Here is a 16,430-nt window from a genome sequence, read left to right on the forward strand (position 1 = left end):
TCGATGAGAACCGAGCGAATGTGGATGCCGCTGAAACGCTGGTAGCCAGCGTTTGGTATTTGAATTGACAAATCGAGCGGTAGCTCTTCATGCGACCACCTGTATGAATGCTCAGTGCTGGCAAACTTCCAATTACGAATCAACCAGATTTAATGGGGGAACATTAGGGTACTACAAAACAAGCAAGGCGTTCACGATAACATTATAATTCAACTATGAGTAATAACCCGCTCTTATCTAGGGAGCTACAATTAAGGGTTTCGCGGGTGACCCTAACGAGATAAACCTTAGGCCTGGACAACATTCATACAAGACAGGGGGGTACTTGGTGGTGTTGATGGACGAGAGGTGAAGATGTGAAAAGGGCGAATGCAGCTCGTAACAAGCCGATGTCGCCGGATTCGAAGGCCCCGCTTGGGCCTGCAGTCTGCCAAATGGCGGCCCGCCCCTCTTATCGGCCACGCATCAAGCGTCGCGAAATGGCGGCCACCCGCTCTCCTTATCGGCCACAGCGATCAGCACGATTGTCGAACTCCCTTCTTCCGAGAGAGAGAGAACTCCGTTATTCTCACTCGCCTTGGTGGTTTCTCGTTCTTCCGGTTGCACTCGCTTTCAACCCCAACCGTTCAGCAAACACATGCACAGCTCACTCCAAGCGCCCCGTCAAACCGCCGCGTGCTTTTCAGCTGCGCGCGCAACGTCCGTTCAACAGGCGCTAATGGCGCGTCTGGTTCCCTCTCTCTCCGCTCGATGTTCAACACCGTGTACAGTAGCACCATCGATGCCCGGCGCTTTTCCGTTTCTCCCGCTCAACCACGCGCGGGAGAGAGCTCTCCGGCAGGAACCCCGCCGCGAAGGCCTGTCCACACGCCATCCGCGCATGCGTATTTTTTTTCACCTCCTCCCTCGCCCAGTGCTCAGCGACTCCTCGAATTGTTAACTGGACACGACTTAGATGTTATGATGGGCCGAGCGGAATGGCCGCCGTGTTCGCACAAGTTACCCGATTATACTCGAACGTTGGCCGAGTCGCGCTACGCTAGATCAATGAAGGAAAGGACACAACGGCTAGTTAAATGACACGACACCAGGGGTACAGTTCTCAAGGCCTCCGGAGGAGGTTATATTAGTTCGGAACGTTTAGATTACAGGGATGAGAGAGACAGCATAGAAAGATAGGCACTTAATTACGGTCTTAATAGTAACCCCGACAGACGACAGATAAACGGGACAAAACTGACTCACACGGGGATTGATGGCAAGGAAGGCAGGTAGTCGATGGCTCAAGGTAGACTCTTGGCTCAGGGACAGGATACAGTACGGTCCAGTAGATGCAGGGAGGTGTCACAGCGCTCGGAGGTCGTGACTGGTTCTTCTTCGTGGCTGAGGCGCATCTTACCTCACGTCCGGTAAGTGGCTGCGTATATCCGGCGGGGAGTGACACGCCCTCGGCTCGTTAGCTCCGCCCCAGATGGAATCGGCCCGCCGCTTCTTATTGGCTGCGGGGGGTTACCGGGCTCCGCCCTTGACGAGGAGCTGACAGCCAGCCCCTTCGTGGTAACCCCGTAACCTGGAGCACATGGGCCATGGCGGCTAACCGAGCCGGAGTGAGGACGCCCACTCCCCGCACCGCGGCCGCGCCGCCCCCGTTGTGGTTGTAGTTGTTGTTGTTCCATGAGATGATGGGAGGATGCGGAGATGAGGTTGGGGGGAGGTATTGGGAGGTCCTAAACTCACTACTGGTGCCATACAATCACATTCTGGTGCAACGAAGAGTCAGAATTAATGGAAACGAGTCCTTAACTGACATAGACTAGAATAACTAGCAAGAGGTCCTATAGTTGTCTACGTGGGATGCGGTGGACCTGGGCACGACATTTAATGGGGGAAGAAGGGAAGGTCGGTTCTACAGAGTGTTGTTTACAGACAATGGGACTAGGGAATGGGGGATTGGGGATAGTTGGGGAGTATTGGGGGAAATAGGGGAATATTTACAAGCGGATATGGATGGAGGCCAAATCCCATATCCGCAAGCATTGCACCCTTCTCTACCCTCGGGCGTCCGACCCGATACATTTTTACCTACTTTAGTGTGGCACTCAGATGTAGTTCCCTCTACTATTAACTCTACCCTGAGTGCGACAGTTTTACAGATATTCACAAATGAGTAAATATGTCCCCCTGCGACGTTGCACCCTTCTCCTCACAGAAACACACCCACAGGATAACCGAATCGCGGAAAGAATTCTCAAACTAAACATACAGCCGGTAGGGAGCATTATTTACAAGACTACGCTGATATTACACTACGATCCAGGACCTGTTTTTGGAGGAACACATGCAGATGTTATGCATAGAGAGAGCACGCATGCCAGCATCGATACACCAACCCACGAGTGCTCTGTGGCCTTACGGCCTTTAATAATGTGCAGAGCACCCCTTCCAAGCACCAAAAGCACCACCCCAGCACCAATCGGTGCAGTCACCATTGTTCATTAAAATAAAAACAACAACCCCTAACCCTGCAGGTGTCTCTTGCTCTTCGTGTGGTGCACTTGGCCTTCTTGCTTCCCTAGAAATAAAGAAAGGCGCCAACCGCGTCCATTTCTTTATTGTGGCCGTCAGGGGGCCAACTATAAGTGGTTCACCTGTCTGGCATAGGTGCCACGTTGACCCATAGGTCCTTCCACGGGTGGTGCTTGGCCGCAAAAGAACTGCGGTCCATTGTGGGTGGCCACCAAAATTGCGGTCCATATGGTGTATCGATCCAGGCAGCAAGCAGCGAAAGTGCAGGCCCACAACTGCGGAGCCAGCACCTCTCTCTCCCCTCTCTCTCTGCCCCAAAGCCAGATCCTCGGAGGTGGGAGACAAAAGAAGAAAACAAGTGAGTAAGGTGGTAAGGGCGCAAAAGTGCACGCAATGTAAGGTAATGCACACTGGGGGCACATGGGAACCAGGTGAGACAGGTACGTTCCTACCGTACGCCCCCCCCCCCCCACCAGGTAACCTACATGGCCCCTCACTTACCCCTTACTGTATCCACAAAACACAACACTACCCATAAACATCTACTTTACAAATCAACAAACGTCCCTACTATCTTCCCCGTTCCTCCCATAAACCAAATTCGTCTTCTCTCCCTCCTAACCAATCAAATTTGCCATTTTCAACTCTCATCAAAATTTGCCATCTCCCAACTCAACATCATAATTTGCTATCACCAATTCATCATCAGTCCCTCCTAGGGAGGAGAGATGGAATCACCCCAATGTCTCATCCACGTCGTGATGCGTCTCACAAATCCAACAGCAATTCTCCTTTCCTGCACACAGAACAAAGAAAACCCAGGTGTGGAGTCATCATCACCACAGGTAAGTGGCTGCGTATGGTGCGACAGGTTCATCAATCCTAACTATTTCCTAAATGACTTTAACAACTTTACACTACCCGGGGTCTTTCTCCGGCCAAACCATTGGCCCTCTTTACACTATGGGTTCTAAAAACCAATTCCCATTGACCAAACTGTGGTGCTTTTCAATTTGGGGTCTCACTCCCCCGATTCATCTCCCGGTGCCCTCGCACAATTTCTGGCTGTGGCGTGTACCTCTCCCAGCGGGTCTACCCACCTGCACACCTCCACCACTGCAGTTGCCTCCGAGCTTACCTGCTCCTTACCCTAACCTGTCTACCTGGGGAAGGCCCTCTGGCGCTCTCCCCACTCGGTGCCCTCTCTGGCACTGGGCTACCCGGGTCCGTCCTCCGGATCCTCGGGCCCCATCCACAACTCTACCGGCTCCCAGAGCCCACCTGCGGCCTCACCTGGCCGACATCCTCACAGTGGTGGAGTGCCCAACCAACTACACACACTAACAGGCTACACGCCCAGCCATTTCCACAACACTAATGCACCCATCCACAACACCATTCTGCACCGCACCACAAATGCCAATATCCAATCACAATTTACCTATACCCTCTACCTAACACTTACACTACCCGCCCCGGGTATCCGTGAAAGGGGTCCACTCTTCCCCCATCCACACCTTCGCACCATGCACACCACTCCGTACCACTTACTCCAACTCTCTCCACACCACTCATTCTCTGCTCCATATATTCCACACACCTGCACTTGCACACCTGTGCTCTCACACCTGGTGCCACCTGCACCCTTCTCTCCCCAAGCGCATTCGCGCTGATCCACGACACTCACTACTCACACACTGCTCCACACTTACCTGTCCAGTTGCACAGCCCTGTGCAATCACACACCTGTTCAATTCTCACACAGCATCATCTCATCTAACTACTCCCCTCTGAAACTTGCGCTTCCCAGTCGTCCTTTAAACTATTGCGCTCCCACGTCATTATAATCCACACTAATCTACCTGCGTCCCCACTACAGGTATCAGTCACTAACTAAACTTAACGTTACCTAATGTCATCTTCGCTAGATCCCTATCAATATCCTAACCCACCCGGGCTAGTTTTCACTGCATACACCCCATAAGCTATTGCGCATTTGCCCCACATGGGAAGGGTGGCAGGGATGCCACCCTTACCCAAGGGGCCCATCGCTCACTACCAATTTTGCACATCAAATTTCAACAAATTAAAAATTTGCCAATCACTACCCATCATCTGCCAATCACTACTGCCAATCCTTTGCCAATCATCAAATTTTGTTTTCTCTAATTTTGGGTCCAAAACACTAACCTCATCACCCAGTCTACTCACTAATGCCTCTCGGTGCGCCAATTCCTGTCCAAAGCCCGGCTTCGTACAGCCAAGCCATGAATGCGGGTTGTGTGGTGCGAGCGGCTGGATACGTCCCGCATTCGGTGCAGGGAAGGAGGTTTACCCGGGCCGAGGTCCCACGCACCATCTTGGCACGGAGCCATCCCATGGCTCGATCTCGGCCTGCCGGAATGCCTCAACAAAAAGTGGTCGCCATGACGACCCTTTCTATCGGGCTGCCAGCTCCGCCTAGTGGAGCACGGACGCGGCCGTACAAAGCGAGGCCGGCACGCACCGAGGGCCCGATTCGGCTAAAAGTCGACCTAACCGCTGCTCCGTTTAACGTCGATGCTTCACCTGCATGCTTACACCCCGCAGCCCGTTCCTTGCTCACACATCCAGCCGTTCCCATGCTCCTCGTACCTTTCCTTACACACCCAGGTACCCTCATTCCACTCACAGCCTTGGTCACACACCTGACCACCGAACACTTTGGCACACATTCGTTGGTCGCACACCTCACCAACACACCTCTTTGCGCCCCCTCCTCGGTCACCTCCTCTGTGACCATCACAGGTGTGCTCTCATTCGCACACCCAACCACGTGCCTCACTACCAATTCCAGCGTGCATTCCCACTCACGCTCTACCATTCCAGGTGTGCATCCTTTCTCACCTGTCACAACCAACGCACGCTCCTTGTCACTCTCACTACTCTCACCTCCATTCTTGACAGCGCACTCACCCTTACTCTTGACAGCGCACTCTTTCCTCAGGCACCTGTCCGTTACACACCTTTCTCGCGCACACTCTCCCGTTACACCCTCTGTAACACTCACCACAGGTGTGCATTCTTCCTTACTTTTGACAGCGCACTCTTTCCTCAGGCACCTGTCCGTCACACACCTTTCTCGCGCACACTCTCCCGTCACACCCTCTGTAACACTTACCACACCACGCTTCCATGTGCTCCCTCGCACACGTGCTACGACCGACTCACTCTTGCCAGCACTCCTCACTCCTTGGCACGCACTTTTTCCTCACACACCCCAGAGTCGGACTTTCTCGCACACCTCCTTTTTCGCACAGCAGACCTGTCGCACTCTTCACCAACGGCCTCTCACGAACACCCGGGTCCATCTCGACCCCCAAGCTTATTAAATCCCCTGGCGCATCATACGCACGACCATATTGGTCACCACTTACACCGGGTCCTCTTCCTCTTCGCTTCTCCTCCATCACCTGCGAATCCCTCATCCGGTTAATGAGCACATCATCACGATCCAAACACAGACTTTGGACCAATTCTTTTATCTCCTCTTTTATCTCTTTCTTATCCCTCTCCGTCGCTTCTTAATTTCGCTCACCCCCTTCTTCCACTTCTCTAATTTCTGCTTCACCTCTTTTATTCCCCGGTACGTCTCCTCAAGCTCGTCCTCCAAGGCTACCTTGACCGTTTCCATGTGCGTCCTCACCTTGCCGGTCCTTCGTCTCCATTACCTCTATCACCTCGTCCAACCTCGTTGTCAGTCCCTCACGTACCATCTGACATTCCCGTCTTCGTCACTATCAAGTCATCTTTTAGTTCTTTCTGTGTCGCCTTTAACCCTCCTAATACCGCAGTGTTCCTTTGAACCTGCTCCGTTTACTTCTTTTTGTCCCTCCGTCAGCTGTTCCCACCTCCTGCGTCAGGTCCTCTATGCCCCCTTGCAATTTTACAGTCCCCTTTCTCACCTCCTTCTCCATGTGCTCCTTACAGTGCCTCACCTCCTCGCGCACCTTCCTCCGACCTCCTCACTCACACCTCTTCTGATCTCCTCTCCCATCACTTGCATCTCCTGCCCAGATGCCACCCTCATCTGCTCCATTTCCTCCCTGTGAGCATCCAGTTTGGTTTCTACCCCCATTCTGACCCCCTCTATCTGCTGCCCCATTTGTTTAACTTCCCTTCCGCTTGGTCCCTCATGTCCCTCAATTTGCCTTCCATACTATTTTCTAACCCCTCTAACCCCTTTTGCATCCCTTCCATTTGATTCTCTTGAGCGGGCCATTCTGTTTTCTACCCCCATTAACCCATTTCTCACCTCTTTTATCCCGTTGTCTAACCCCTCAAAATTATTGTCTAACTTCCCAAATTTCTTGTCTAACTCCTCAAAATTATTGTCTAACTTCCCAAATTTCTTGTCTAACTCCTCAAAATTATTGTCTAACTTCCCAAATTTCTTGTCTAACTCCTCAAAATTATTGTCTAACTTCCCAAATTTCTTGTCTAACCCCTCACCGGTACCCCTCGCTTCGTCCCTCATTGCCCCCATTTGGCCCTCTAATCGCTCAATTTGGCTCCCCATACTCATCTGTACAGCTGCCTGTAGCTGCGCAATGAGGGCCTGCATGTCAATCGGCTGCATGTTAAAGCCCGTTGATACAGCGGGCTCGGCTACCGCGCGCTCTTGCGAGGCGCCATTTTGCGCGCCCGCAACGTCGGGCGCAACGACGCTATTTTGTGCGTCTGCTACCCTCACTGCTTCGCTCTCCTCATGTCCCTCAATTTGGTCCTGGATCGACCCTGCCTCACTCTCCTCTACCGGACCCCAGCGACTTGGTCTGCCATAGCGCGACTTTCAAAATTCGGGTTTTTATATTTTGTAAAACACAATCAAATTTCGCCGTTATAATTTCGAGCGCGTAAAACGCGCTCCGGATCGAATCTCACTCCTCGACACCAATTGTTACCCTAATGGTACAATTGGTGTTCCAAAATTTGGGCTAAATGAATTTAGTCCCAGGTCCGAATCCGACACTCCTGACACCAATTGTTACGGACACGACTTAGATGTTATGATGGGCCGAGCGGAATGGCCGCCGTGTTCGCACAAGTTACCCGATTATACTCGAACGTTGGCCGAGTCGCGCTACGCTAGATCAATGAAGGAAAGGACACAACGGCTAGGTTAAATGACACGACACCAGGGGTACAGTTCTCAAGGCCTCCGGAGGAGGTTATATTAGTTCAGAACGTTTAGATTACAGGGATGAGAGAGACAGCATAGAAAGATAGGCACTTAATTACGGTCTTAATAGTAACCCCGACAGACGACAGATAAACGGGACAAAACTGACTCACATGGGGATTGATGGCAAGGAAGGCAGGTAGTCGATGGCTCAAGGTGCACTCTTGGCTCAGGGACAGGATACAGTACGGTCCAGTAGATGCAGGGAGGTGTCACAGCGCTCGGAGGTCGCGACTGGTTCTTCTTCGTGGCTGAGGCGCATCTTACCTCACGTCCGGTAAGTGGCTGCGTATATCCGGCGGGGAGTGACACGCCCTCGGCTCGTTAGCTCCGCCCCAGATGGAATCGGCCCGCCGCTTCTTATTGGCTGCGGGGGGTTACCGGGCTCCGCCCTTGACGAGGAGCTGACAGCCAGCCCCTTCGTGGTAACCCCGTAACCTGGAGCACATGGGCCATGGCGGCTAACCGAGCCGGAGTGAGGACGCCCACTCCCCGCACCGCGGCCGCGCCACCCCCGCTGTGGTTGTAGTTGTTGTTGTTCCATGAGATGATGGGAGGATGCTGAGATGAGGTTGGGGGGAGGTATTGGGAGGTCCTAAACTCACTACTGGTGCCATACAATCACATTCTGGTGCAACGAAGAGTCAGAATTAATGGAAACGAGTCCTTAACTGACATAGACTAAGAATAACTAGCAAGAGGTCCTATAGTTGTCTACGTGGGATGCGGTGGACCTGGGCACGACATTTAATGGGGGAAGAAGGGGAGGGTCGGTTCTACAGAGTGTTGTTTACAGACAATGGGACTAGGGAATGGGGGATTGGGGATAGTTGGGGAGTATTGGGGGAAATAGGGGAATATTTACAAGCGGATATGGATGGAGGCCAAATCCATATCCGCAACAATATATATATATACATATATATATATATATATATATATATATATATATATATATATATATATATATATACACATATATATATATATACATATATATATATACAGTGATCCCTCGTTTATCGCTGGGGTTACGTTCCAGAACCCCCCGCGAAAGACGAAAATCCGCGAAGTAGCGACCATATTTTTATTTTATTATTTATATATATATTAAAGCTTTATGACCCTCCCCACACTCTTATTAACCTTTCCCACACTCTTATTAACCTTTCCCATACTCTTATAAACACCTCCTATACTCTTAAACACTTTTTACACTCTTAAACATACGTAATTTTAACAACATATAAAATTCTAATGGGTACTCACCATTGAAGATACTTTAGCGACCCATGGGTCCCCCAAGCAAGACCAGCATCAGAATCTCCTTGCTCCAGCCGGTGACGTCACCGGCGGGGATCCCCGGCACCAGAGTGGCTGGTCACGTGACCACCAAAGCGTGCCGCGCGTGCGGGTATAATCAGCTACACCTGTTGATCACGTGACCACCGAAGCACGCCACGCTTGAGAGGCGTGGCTTTCGGTTTCGGTTTCTGGTTGTGCTTTATAATGCAGCCCGATAAACGGGCTTTTCAGTGTTCCCGAGTTGGTTTTGAGAATAAATATCTTCTCGGACGAGTTTGTGTCTTGCCCGTCATTTCGTCCGTATCAAGCAAGAGCCCCGGCTCTTCAATACTACAACTTGCGTGATGAAGATGATGATGAATTAGCTGTGCAGTACTGATGACGATGAAGGTGATGATGATGATGAATGTACTGCACAGCCAGAAAGAGCATTACAGTTACCCATTACGTGGGTAACTAGCGCAAGTGGAAGCTGCCGCATCTGCGTTTTCCATACGCACGACGCTTTGTCTCTTTGTCCACTCTTCTACTGTACACTATGTACAGTATTTTATTTCTTGTAATATGTTTTAATTACTGTATTTTTCTTATTTTTTTACGTTTTTAAATTTTTTAGGCTAGAAAATGCTTATTTTACCACAAAAATATTTAAAATAATAGTATATAAAAATACATTTATACCGCAAAATCCCGCGATATAGCGAAAAATCCGCGATATAATTTTACATATACTAGCGAGAAAACCCGCGATGTACCGAAGCCGCAAAAAGTGAACCGCGATATAGCGAGGGACGACTGTATATATATATATATATATATATATATATATATATATATATATATATGTATCTATATGTATAAAACACAGTTTGTGTGTGCGTGTGTGTGTGTGTATGTAATGTTACCGATAGACTCCTAAACGGAGAGGCTCACGTACTTGATATTTGGCACAGACATGGCCATTGAGCCTGGGACGAACATGGCTGACCTAAAAATTTATTTCATAATATGCTTTTACCATATTTTTATCTCAGCGCGAAATATTATGACCGGAATCTGACCGGTCGCAGAGCAGTGCGCTGATTCGCTCAGAGCGATCACGTGATGTTCCCTGCCGCCATTAACTCAGCTACGTGTTCGCACGTATTTCAGAGCGAAAAGCAATTGCCTTTTTTCACATTTAAGCGACGAACATTGCCATTCACACCACATAGGTTTTTTTCCCTTTCATCTTTAGATTCATATTTTTTGCCATAACGTAGCGCATTCTGGCTCTCTCGAGCTCGAGTTAGCCAATCACCTGGGAGCATGAGGCCACGTTGGCCACGCCCACGACAGGACGCAGATTTGCAATCGATCGCTCAGAGCGATCACGTGATGTTCCTTGCCGCGCGACTATCTATATATATCACTCAGATCCCTCACAATCGACCACCACCACCTCCTCCTGCAATACTAAATATCACTCAGATCCCTCACAATCGACCACCACCCCCTCCTACAATACTAAATTCACCCAGATCCCTTGGAATCGACCACCACCTCCTCCTACAATACTAAATATCACCCAGATCCCTTGGAATCGACCACCACCTCCTCCTCCTGCAATACTAAATATCACTCAGATCCCTCACAATCGACCACCACCACCTCCTCCTGCAATACTAAATATCACTCAGATCCCTCACAATCGACCACCACCACCTCCTACAATACTAAATATCACTCAGATCCCTCACAATCGACCACCACCCTCTCCTACAATACTAAATATCACTCAGATCCCTCACAATCGACCACCACCCCCTCCTACAATACTAAATATCACCCAGATCCCTTGGAATCGACCACCACCCCCTCCTACAATACTAAATATCACCCAGATCCCTTGGAATCGACCACCACCCCCTCCTACAATACTAAATATCACCCAGATCCCTTGGAATCGACCACCACCTCCTCCTGCAATACTAAATATCACCCAGATCCCTTGGAATCGACCACCACCTCCTCCTACAATACTATATATCACTCAGATCCCTTGGAATCGACCATCACCTCCTCCTACAATACTATATATCACTCAGATCCCTTGGAATCGACCACCACCTCCTCCTGCAATAATAAATATCACCCAGATCCCTTGGAATCGACCACCACCCCCTCCTACAATACTATATATCACTCAGATCCCTTGGAATCGACCACCACCTCCTCCTGCAATACTAAATATCACCCAGATCCCTTGGAATCGACCACCACCCCCTCCTACAATACTAAATATCACCCAGATCCCTTGGAATCGACCACCACCTCCTCCTACAATACTATATATCACTCAGATCCCTTGGAATCGACCACCACCTCCTCCTGCAATACTAAATATCACCCAGATCCCTTGGAATCGACCACCACCCCCTCCTACAATACTATATATCACTCAGATCCCTTGGAATCGACCACCACCTCCTCCTACAATACTATGTATCACTCAGATCCCTTGGAATCGACCACCACCTCCTCCTGCAATACTAAATATCACCGAGATCCCTTGGAATCGACCACCACCCCCTCCTACAATACTAAATATCACCCAGATCCCTTGGAATCGACCACCACCTCCTCCTACAATGCTATATATCACTCAGATCCCTTGGAATCGGCCACCACCTCCTCCTGCAATACTAAATATCACCCAGATCCCTTGGAATCGACCACCACCCCATCCTACAATACTATATATCACTCAGATCCCTTGGAATCGACCACCACCCCCTCCTACAATACTATATATCACTCAGATCCCTTGGAATCGACCACCACCTCCTCCTGCAATACTAAATATTACCCAGATCCCTTGGAATCGACCACCACTCCCTCCTACAATACTATATATCACTCAGATCCCTTGGAGTCGACCACCACCTCCTCCTGCAATCTATATATATAAAACACAGTTTGTGTGTGTGTGTGTGTGTGTGTGTGTGTGTGTGTGTAATGTTACTGATAGACTCCTAAACGGAGAGGCTTACGTGCTTGATATTTGGCATAGACATGGGCATTGAGCCTGGGACGAACATGGCCGAACTCAAAATATTTGACGATCCATATTTTTTATTCATATTTACTTCAGCGCATTTCAGCGCACGGAATCAATGGAATCAGAGCAGGTGGGCGCTGATTCGCTCAGAGCGATCACGTGATGATGCTATGACGCTATGAACGCTATGACGCTATGAAAAAAATAATCGCTATGACGCTATGAAACGCTATGAACGCGATGACGCTATGAACGCTATGACGCTATGACGCTATGAAACGCTATGAAGCTATGAACGGTATGAACGATATGACGCTATGAAAAAAAAAATCGCTATGACGCTATGAAACGCTATGAACGCGATGACGCTATGAACACTATGAACGATATGATGCTATGACGCTATGAAGCTATGACCGCTATGAACGATATGACGCTATGAAAAAAAAAATCGCTATGACGCTATGAAACGCTATGAACGATATGACGCTGACGCTATGACGCTATGAAGCTATGACCGCTATGAAGCTATGAAAAAAAAATCGCTATGATGCTATGAACGCTATGACGCTATGAACGATATGAACGCTATGACACTATGAACGCTATGACGCTATGACGCTATGAAAAAAAAAATCGCTATGACGCTATGAAACGCTATGAATGCTATGACGCTATGAACGCTATGACGCTATGATGCTATGAAAAAAATAATTGCTCGCTTTACCAAGGGGCTCGCTCTCCCCCCGTTCCCCTCCCCTCCCCTTCCCCCTCCCCGCCCCCGCCCGGCAATGCCGGGTACTTCTGCTAGTATATATATATATTGTTACGGTCCGCGGATAAGGATGTTGTTTGCCGAGCGGAGGCACCGCGGCCGAACAGTTACCCCGATTAACCCTTCCCGAACGTTGGCTGGATCGCGCCACAGATATTCAATATGGAAAAGGCAAAAGCAACTCGGTTGTGAAGAAGAAGAAGAAGAAGACGAAAAAAAGGTTGAAAATACTACTAAATTTATTTACTATTTACAGGCTCAAAATAACCAAGGAGAAGGAAGGATAAGAAAATAATATACAGAAGCTTTTAGAGACACAGTGAAAATTACTAGCTTATCTAAACAGGCTTAACTAAATCCCCAGGGACAAAACAAACAGAACAAACTCACGCACACGAATGGGGAACTTGCAGGCAGGAATGACAGGAGGTGGGTGGCTGGAGCTTGATCCCACACGGGACGTCGGGCTGGACCTCGACGGCCGCCGATGCCACCGATCCTGTCGTGTGCGCGGGGGAACGGGTCGGAGCTGCTTGGTGGAGCCAAGCCAACGCTGCTGGTGGGGGGGTCTGGCGTGACGGGTTCTCTCTCCCTCTCTCACTAACTCCAGGACTCTTTCTCTCTTGCTTAGTCCGACTCTTCCTCACCACCGACAACTCAACGCAACCACTGACCACTCAACGCAACCACTGACCACCACTGACGACCAACCCAGCTCTGACCAAAACCACACAACTCAGCTCCTCGCAACTTCTTGCGGCGCGCCTTTATAGCGCCTCCGGCGATTAAGCCGCCGGCTTTGAGGACATGCCCATCGGTGTGCTCACCTCGGCCCTGGTTGGTCGCGCGACCCTCTGGCTCCGCCCTTGATGACGACGGGCGGGCACGCCTTTCTTCCCCGACCCGAGCACATGTTCAATGGTGGTTTTGGGGCGAAAACAACCCACAGCTGTAACAAACTGGCAAACTGCCCAGTGCAGTTGGCAATGGAGACTTGGAGGGGATGTAGCTGGAAATTGAGGCTTGGCAATGGAAGTTTTGGGAGTGGGAATGGGGAATGAAAGGACTCTATCTCATTTCACTTGCTGCAATGGAGTGTCATTTTAATGGAAGACAAGGCCTTACCCTAAAACACATAATAAAGATATAAGCTACTGAACAAGGGTATTATAGTGTCTTTCAATGTATGCTTTATGGAATTAACTACCGGAACGCCCTTTGACCTTTATACAACACTGGAGGCAGGAGGGGCCAGAATCAAGCAATATTACACAACAATTTACCATACAATACAACACAATAAAAAAAAACATAATCCTCATATCCGCAATATATATATATATATATATATATATATATATATATATATATATATATATATATATATATATATATGTATATATATATATGTGTATATATATATATATATATATATATATATATATATATATATATATATGTATATATATATATATATGTGTATATATATATATATATATATATATATATATATATATATATATATATGTATATATATATGTATATATATATATATATATATATATATATATATATATATATACATACATATATATATATATATATATATATATATATATATATATATATATATATATATATATATATATATATATGTATACAGAATCAAGGCTCTTGAAAGAACTAACACTTATCACACAAAAAAAATCAAACAGACACACAAAGTATATAATAAGGGGAGCGATAGATAAGATGGGGAGAGAAGGTGAAGCACACAAACACAACATTTGAGAGCAGGAACATCGGGAGATCTGTGGGAGGAAGAGGGCTTGGGGGGAGGGGGCGTGGGAAGGGGGGTGGGGGGGGGGTGGGAGAATTATAAAACACAAGGACACTGCAATGACTTCCAGGAGAGAAGTTGGTATTTCAAAAAAGTGGATCTGGGGTGAAATTAGCGGGGGTAGAAAAGATCAAGGTTTTGAATGGGGGAAGATAAGAGATGGTGGTGAACAGCTGTTTTGAAGACCTGGAGGGAGGAGTGGGATTGAAGAGAGTGAGAGAGTTTGTTCCAGAGGTGGGAGAAAAGAGGAATGAAGGTGTGAAGGTGAGCAGAGTGTCTTGATTTTGGCAGTTTAACCATAAGAGGGTTGCAGGCAGATCTTGTGCGACCTGTAGGAATAGTTGGGGGACAAAGCACAGACAGAGCTGGGGGAGCAAGGCCGGAGAGGAGTCGGTAGAAGACAGAAAGACCACCAACCTGCCTGCGGTGAGTAAGTGAAAGGCCCTCGGAGTTAGATTCATCGCGGGAGATTCCAATGATTCTGAAAGCTTTGATTTCAACAGCGTGAAGCCGAGCTAGGTGAGAGGCAGGAGCACCGGCCCAGAGGGGAGAACAGTATTCCATTGAGCTGCAGATGAAAGCCTTGTATGTGGTGAGGAGCTCAGTTGTGCCAAGGAAGGACTTCGCACGATGGAGGATGCCCAGTCGGCGACTGGCTTTGGAAGCCAGCTTGGAAATGTGGTTTTCCCAGGAAAGATCATGGCAGATAGTGAGACCCAAAAGCTTGAGTGACAGAACTTCTTGGAGAGGATTGTTGAGAAAGTAGATGGGAGGGTTTTCCAGTCGGACTTTTCGGAGAGACATAGTAAGAGTGTGAGATTTGTCAGGAATGAAAGACATGTTCCACTTGTTTGACCAGTCTGTGATTTTGTCCAGGTCTGCAGAGAGTGAGGAGGCTGCAGACTGCCGATCTGAGGGATGAGGAATGGAGCGGCAGAGAGTGGAGTCATCAGCAAAGAGATAGAGAGGATTTTCCAGAGAGTCGGAGAGATCATTGATGAAGACGATCATTGAATATATATATATATATATATATATATATATATATACACAAAGAATTAAGTTAAGCACCCCCCCCCGTTTTTTTACAACCTCGCACATTACAAGTTTGTTGTCGTCAAAACAGTGTAATATACCCATGATATTGCTATATTTTCTGGAGAAGTGATATTATGGTCACATAAAAACATAACAATCATGCCGTTTTCAATATTTTATTCTGAATAATTTAAGGTGAAATTTTTTGGGAATTTTAGGCATATTTGCACCTCAATTTAAGTATGGAGCTATAGGTCCATCACGGACAGTGTGGATGACGTTTATGTTTTCTAACGTACAGTCATTGTTCTGAGAAGACCTCTAGCGATCTTTGCGTCAATAACGTGTGTAGGACCCACGTGATCGGATCACTGACTCAACCCTACGTCTCATAGACCCTGTAAGCCGTCGTATGCGTTGCTGTGGCAGGTTGTTCCATTCCCGATGTAATGCACGTTCCAATTCATCCAGATTGGCTATTGGAGGGACCATCTTCGCAATTTGTCGTCCCAACATGTCCCAAACGTGCTCGAGGGGGTTCAGGTCAGGACTGTACGCAGGCCAGGGGATGGTTGTCACAGCACCTTGCTCCAGCAAGGCTCGGACGCGTCTCGCACGGTGAGGCCTGGCGTTGTCATCCATGAAGGTGGGTCTGCTGGCGAGGGTGTGGTCATCGAAGTGCGGG

At 48.4% G+C, this 16,430-nt stretch overlaps 1 long non-coding RNA gene across 1 annotated transcript in view; it reads left to right on the forward strand.

Moving 5' to 3' along the window:
* The window catches only part of LOC144891713 (uncharacterized), a 966,484-nt gene that overhangs the window by 814,080 nt on the left and 135,974 nt on the right, over positions 1 to 16,430 (forward strand). The gene's annotated exons all lie outside the window — the stretch shown is intronic.

Source organism: Myxine glutinosa, chromosome 4, assembly GCF_964187855.1.
Source record: "Myxine glutinosa chromosome 4, kmMyxGlut1.1, whole genome shotgun sequence".
Taxonomy (NCBI): domain Eukaryota; kingdom Metazoa; phylum Chordata; class Myxini; order Myxiniformes; family Myxinidae; genus Myxine; species Myxine glutinosa.